The sequence below is a fragment of the Schistocerca serialis genome, chromosome 9 (genome assembly GCF_023864345.2).
Source record: "Schistocerca serialis cubense isolate TAMUIC-IGC-003099 chromosome 9, iqSchSeri2.2, whole genome shotgun sequence".
Classification (NCBI taxonomy): domain Eukaryota; kingdom Metazoa; phylum Arthropoda; class Insecta; order Orthoptera; family Acrididae; genus Schistocerca; species Schistocerca serialis.
In genome coordinates, this window is record NC_064646.1 from 532,550,165 (window position 1) to 532,557,148 (window position 6,984).

The following is a 6,984-nucleotide window of genomic DNA, read 5'->3' on the forward strand; positions in this document are numbered from 1 at the left end:
TGTGTCTTGGAAAAGGTCATTCGAGAGTGGAGAAAGTTATTAGCCCAAGAAGAAACAAATGAAGAGTGGTTCAGACTTGGTCCTAAGAACAAAGGGGTGTGCATTGACTGCTTAGATTTTGCGGCTGCCCTGGCCATTTTTGCTAACAACATAGAGTCAGCAGTCAACAAGATAAACAGGCTGTCAGAAATTGCTGAAAAAAGTTAGACTCCAGATCTCTATTCAAAAGACAAAATATATGATGAACATCTGTAACGGACCTGAATGGATGATAACCAACCTGGGAAAAAATCGGATGAGTTAAGAATTTCAGGTATCTCGGTGAAGTCATCCACCAGGAGAATGGATTAAAAGAAGAAGCAATTGTCGGGATGAGGAAGTTAGACCAAGCATACCAACTGACAAAGAATACTTATAACAAAAAGTCTATGAGTATATGGGCCAAGTTCCAACATTATAATACAGTTGTAAAACCTGAGGGCTTATAAGCATCCAAAACTTTGACCACGAATAGACAAGGTCAAGCTGAGCGGCTGGAAAAGCGTGAGTGTAGGATATTAAGGAAAATCCTAAGGTAATAGATGGGTCGATGGACAATGGCGAATGAGAGCAAATGAGGACTCGTGCAGCAAGACAGAACCTATCACAGCAGCCATTACGAAGAAATGATTGTTATTTTATGGTCATCTCATGAAAATGGACGGTGATCGACTAACAAAAAGAATACAGAGTTTCATCCTATCTAAGAAAACGAGGCCGAGATGGTTCAAAGAATGTGAAAAAGATCTTAAGCAGATTGGTGTCTCAGAGAGAAATTCCTGAAAGGAACAAATTTAGAAGATTGGTGACCAACTACCAAGGTTTTAACATGGCATCAACATCCGAAAGACAGTGAGGACCATTATCTGAAGGGCATAAAAAGGCACTTCTTGGAGGGACTCAGAAGATACTGGCAGGAAGTCAAAGCTGGAGCAAGTACAAGACCTGGACACTAGAGTGAAGTCGGTTGTTACCACGCAGTCCATAGAGACTCACCTCGATAAAAAAAATAAATAAATAAAAATAAAAGGCTTTCGATGCAGAAGAAATAGGGGATTGAGAACAACACAAATAGAATAAAGGGGGAAAACATGAGGAGGAGATGGACGAGTACTGGAAAAACAGGAGATGACAAGAAAAGAAGAAGAAGTGAAGTTATTACATGACGAGAGATGGTGATTGGATTTGATTTGATTCAGTTTTCGTTACATACACCGAAAAAATGAGATGATTCTCGAGGGTGTAGAACATGTCAGAATGTATAACACAAAACATTTTAATATAATGAATACTACCCTGATCATTTGTCACGAGATTGTCAAAATAGGTGAATACAATACAGTAAACTGGAAAAGCTAATATTTACAGAATTAATACGCTGTCAGAATGAAACATTGTTATGCACTATTAATAAATTTAGCATACACAAAATACCTAATATTGACTGTTGCAACCTAGTGCTGTCAAAACTTAAATCTAACATATTTATACTTACGCTGGCCTAACAGTCTCTGTTAGGATATTCATCTATAGAGTAGAAGGCATTGCCTATCAAAAAGTCATTCAAACTCTGTTTAAACTGTGCTTTATCTGAAACCAAGTTTTTAATGGTTGCTGGTAATTTATTGAAAATGTGTGTTCCTGAATATTGGACCCCCTTTTGGACCAACATAAGTGATTTTAGGTCTTTATGTAGATTTTTCTTATTCCTAGTATTGATAATATGTATTGAGCTATTTGTTGGAAATATAGATATATAACTTGCAACAAATTTCATTAAGGAGTAAGTATACTGAGAAGCAATGGTTGGAATTCAAAGTTCCTCGAATAGGTTCTACACGATGTTCTTCAAAGACTGATCCCAGATACTCCATTGCACCATTCACCAAACCTGATAACCCCGAGCTTTCAGTAACAAAAATTAAGTGTTGCTTAAGAGATTTACAACACTACATGCACTTGTTACCAAAGTCTCATTTACTTTTAGAGCTATCTGTTCCACTTCCTTTTTGGCCCCACTTCTCTCTGTCTTCACTATATCCCATACAGTTATTATTTTGTTGCCCGATACAATTATCTTTTTCTCTTAATAAAGCTACTTCGATTTCTGGATTACTTGATTCAATATTTTGCAGTATTCTTTGTAATGCATTACAATGCTAATATCAGAAATGTTCCTAGATAGTAGATACAGTCTCCTTTTTGCCCCACATGATATCTTTATTCCTTGTGTAATCCATGGTTTATCTTTTGACTTTTCTGTGTGATTAGAGTTACCTTTAGGGGAAAACAATTTTCAAAAGAGGAGGTAACTTTATTAATAAATGCTTTGTATTTTCCATTTGAGTCAGGTAAACATCTCTACAGTTCATGTCCTTGAGCAATTTCCTGAATTCCTCAATTTCTGGCTTATTTATTATCCTCCTGTACTCAGATTTAATATTTTTTTATCCTGACAAGTTTCAACATTTAACACAAGATGCTGCACGTCGTGATCAGGTAGTCCATTTACTATTGGTTTTGTGATATGACTTTTTTCCCCTAGATTTGTTCATAAAGATATTATCAATAGCAGTCTCAGAGCATTTACATATCCCAGCTGCAAAGTTCACAATAGGAACTAAATTGAATGATAGTGTTAAAAACACCAGCAACCACTGTTTCCTCTTCTTGTTTTTTTTTTTTTTTTTTTTTTTTTTTTACACAAGCCATTCCTTTCGCTTTGTGAAATGAAGCACTGCCTAGTTCCAAAACACAGGACTACTATGACAAGGTGAAATGTTCTCAGAGTGCTACATGTATGATAGTAAATGTAATCCGCACTATAGTTGTTTTCTGAGTAGTTATGCTGTGTGTGTTTCATTCAATCAGATGAAATGGAATAAAATCATCAATTTATTTATTTTGGCTCTTTATCACCAAGATACATTCAATGTTGGTTGAGGTTTATCTTTTGAATTCACTCCAGTGTAGATTGTCAAAATTTTATCAGTTGTCAAAGTACTTGTAACACAGTTTCCGAATTTACTGCCATCCAGGGAAGTCTCCAACTCAAATTATTCTCAGAGACTGAGAGCTGGCTGAAGCCCAGAGTAGAAAGCTCTGACATATTTAGTGATTAATGGAATGTATATCGGAAAGGCAGGTTAGACACTGTAGGAGAGGGAGTGTCCATTGTCTCTATTGAGGTCAAAGCTGATTGTGACAGTGAAGTTATCTGGTTGCCTATAACAAGTCTATGTGAAATCACGTTAATTAATGGATGTTTTAATCAGCCACCCGGTTCTGCTATGACAGTTTTGGAGCCATTCAAAGAAAGTCTACAGACAGTAGCATGTAAATACCTAGATCATGCAATACTGGTTGGAGGTGAATTTAGCCTACTGAGTATAGATGGTAGCCTATGCCTTTATTACAGGGGGTGCAGTCAATCTTGTGAAGCACTTTTGAATGTGGTTTTCGAAAATTGTCTTGAGCACCTAGTTTGGCACGCCACATGCAATGGAAATATCTTAGACCTTGTAGTTACAAACAGACCACATATCATCAATGAGTTCAGCATAGAGATGGGGATTAATAATCATGATAACATCATAACAACTAAGATTACAAAAATTAATAAATCAGTCAAGAAAGCTAGGAAAATGTTCATGCCAGAAAGAGCAGATAAGCAGATGTTAGCATCTCACTTAGACAGAACTGACATCACTTAGATCCATTAAGATGGACGTAGAGAGATTATGGTCAAAGCTTAAATAGTTCGTGAATTGCACTCTCAACAAGTCTGTACCTAGTAAACGAATTATGGATGCAAAACAGCCACTGTGGTTTAACAATGAAATTCAGAAAATACTGAGGAAGGAAAAGCTACTGCACTCTTAGTTCAAAAGAGAATGCCAAATGCCAACAAGGAAAGGTTACTACCACTGTCATACCTCAGCAAAAGATCTGGCTGAGAAGCAGGGGAAATTATTGTCCTATGTAAAATCACTAAGTGAGTCAAAGTTTTCCATCAAGTCACTTGACCAGTCTGGTGTGGCAGTAGGAGATAAATGTTTTAAATTTTGCATTCAAGAAATCATTCATGCAAGAGAATCATATAAACATACCGTCATTTGACAATAGCACAAAGACACCTAACAACAATCACCACAAGAGGCCAGCGCTAGCACAAGTTGTTCACATGATATTCGTTGGACTGTTGCCTGTAAACACGTGCCATGTCAGTGCTCTTGGAAGAGAGCTGTGGCAGTGACACGGCTCTGTTGTTGTTCCTGTGTAGTGATCTGCAAAGACGTGACAGTACAGGGGGGGGGGGGGGGGTCGAGATTCAAGCAGTGATTAATTACTTCATAAAGAAAGGTATGAAAGTGAAGGACATTCATGCCGATTTCCAGAATACACCAGGGGAATCTGCTCCTTTGTCTTCAACTGTTGCCAAGTGGATAAATGAATTTAAATTTGGTCAGGAGAGCTTAGATGATGATCATCCATGAATAGGTCAGCCAAGATGAGTCACTACTCTAGAAATCATTGCAAAAGTGTGCATAATGATCAAGGAGGATCACCAATTTAGAGGGCATGAAATTGCTCACGCTTGCCAGATGTATCTGAAAGGTATTCACAAGATGGGTGCCGCGACTCTTGACGCTGGGTCAAAAACGCATGAGAATGTACATATCACAACAATGTTTGGCCTGTTTTAGGAGAAACAAACAAGATCTTTTGTGCTGGTTTGTGACCACGAAGAAACTTTGGTTTACTACTATACCCCAGAGACAATGTTGTTGTTGTGGTCTTCAGTCCTGAGACTGGTTTGATGCAGCTCTCCATGCTACTCTATCCTGCGCAAGCTTCTTCATCTCCCAGTACATACCGCAACCTACATCCTTCTGAATCTGCTTAGTGTATTCATCTCTTGGTCTCCCTCTACGATTTTTACCCTCCACACTGCCCTCCAATGCTAAATTTGTGATCCCTTGATGCCTCAAAACATGTCCTATCAACCGATCCCTTCTTCTAGTCAAGTTGTGCCACAAACTTCTCTTCTCCCCAATCCTATTCAATACCTCCTCATTAGTTACGCGATCTACCCACCTTATCTTCAGCATTCTTCTGTAGCACCACATTTCGAAAGCTTCTATTCTCTTCTTGTCCAAACTGGTTATCGTCCATGTTTCACTTCCATACATGGCTACACTCCATACAAATACTTTCAGAAACGACTTCCTGACACTTAAATCTATACTCGATGTTAACAAATTTCTCTTCTTCAGAAACGATTTCCTTGCCATTGCCAGTCTACATTTTATATCCTCTCTACTTCGACCATCATCAGTTATTTTACTCCCTAAATAGCAAAACTCCTTTACTACTTTAAGTGTCTCATTTCCTAATCTAATCCCCTCAGCATCACCCGATTTAATTTGACTACATTCCATTATCCTCATTTTGCTTTTGTTGATGTTCATCTTATATCCTCCTTTCAAGACACTGTCCATTCCGTTCAACTGCTCTTCCAAGTCATTTGCTGTCTCTGACAGAATTACAATGTCATCGGCGAACCTCAAAGTTTTTATTTCTTCTCCATGAATTTTAATACCTACTCCGAATTTTTCTTTTGTTTCCTTTACTGCTTGCTCAATATACAGATTGAATAACATCGGGGAGAGGCTACAACCCTGTCTCACTCCTTTCCCAACCACTGCTTCCCTTTCATGGCCCTCGACTCTTATAACTGCCATCTGGTTTCTGTACAAATTGTTAATAGCCTTTCGCTCCTTGTATTTTACCCCTGCCACCTTCAGAATTTGAAAGAGAGTATTCCAGTTAACGTTGTCAAAAGCTTTCTCTAAGTCTACAAATGCTAGAAACGTAGGTTTGCCTTTTCTTAATCTTTCTTCTAAGATAAGTCGTAAGGTTAGTATTGCCTCACGTGTTCCAACATTTCTATGGAATCCAAACTGATCTTCCCCGAGGTCCGCTTCTACCAGTTTTTCCATTCGCCTGTAAAGAATTCGCGTTAGTATTTTGCAGCTGTGACTTATTAAACTGATAATTCGGTAATTTTCACATCTGTCAACACCTGCTTTCTTTGGGATTGGAATTATTATATTCTTCTTGAAGTCTGAGGGTATTTCGCCTGTCTCATACATCTTGCTCACCAGATGGTAGAGTTTTGTCAGGACTGGCTCTCCCAAGGCCATCAGTAGTTCTAATGGAATGTTGTCTACTCCCGGGGCCTTGTTTCGACTCAGGTCTTTCAGTGCTCTGTCAAACTCTTCACGCAGTATCTTATCTCCCATTTCATCTTCATCTACATCCTCTTCCATTTCCATAATATTGTCCTCGAGTACATCGCCCTTGTATAAACCCTCTATATACTCCTTCCACCTTTCTGCCTTCCCTTCTTTGCTTCGAACTGGGTTGCCATCTGAGCTCTTGATATTCATACAAGTGGTTCTCTTCTCTCCAAAGGTCTCTTTAATTTTCCTGTAGGCAGTATCTATCTTACCCCTAGTGAGACAAGCCTCTACATCCTTACATTTGTCCTCTAGCCATCCCTGCTTAGCCATTTTGCACTTCCTGTCGATCTCATTTTTGAGACGTTTGTATTCCTTTTTGCCTGCTTCATTTACTGCATTTTTATATTTTCTCCTCTCATCAATTAAATTCAATATTTCTTCTGTTACCCAAGGGTTTCTATTAGCCCTCGTCTTTTTACCTACTTGATCCTCTGCAGCCTTCACTACTTCATCCCTCAGAGCTACCCATTCTTCTTCTACTGTATTTCTTTCCCCCATTCCTGTCAATTGTTCCCTTATGCTCTCCCTGAAACTCTCTACAACCTCTGGTTCTTTCAGTTTATCCTGGTCCCATCTCCTTAAATTCCCACCTTTTTGCAGTTTCTTCAGTTTCAATCTGCAGTTCATAACCAATAGATTG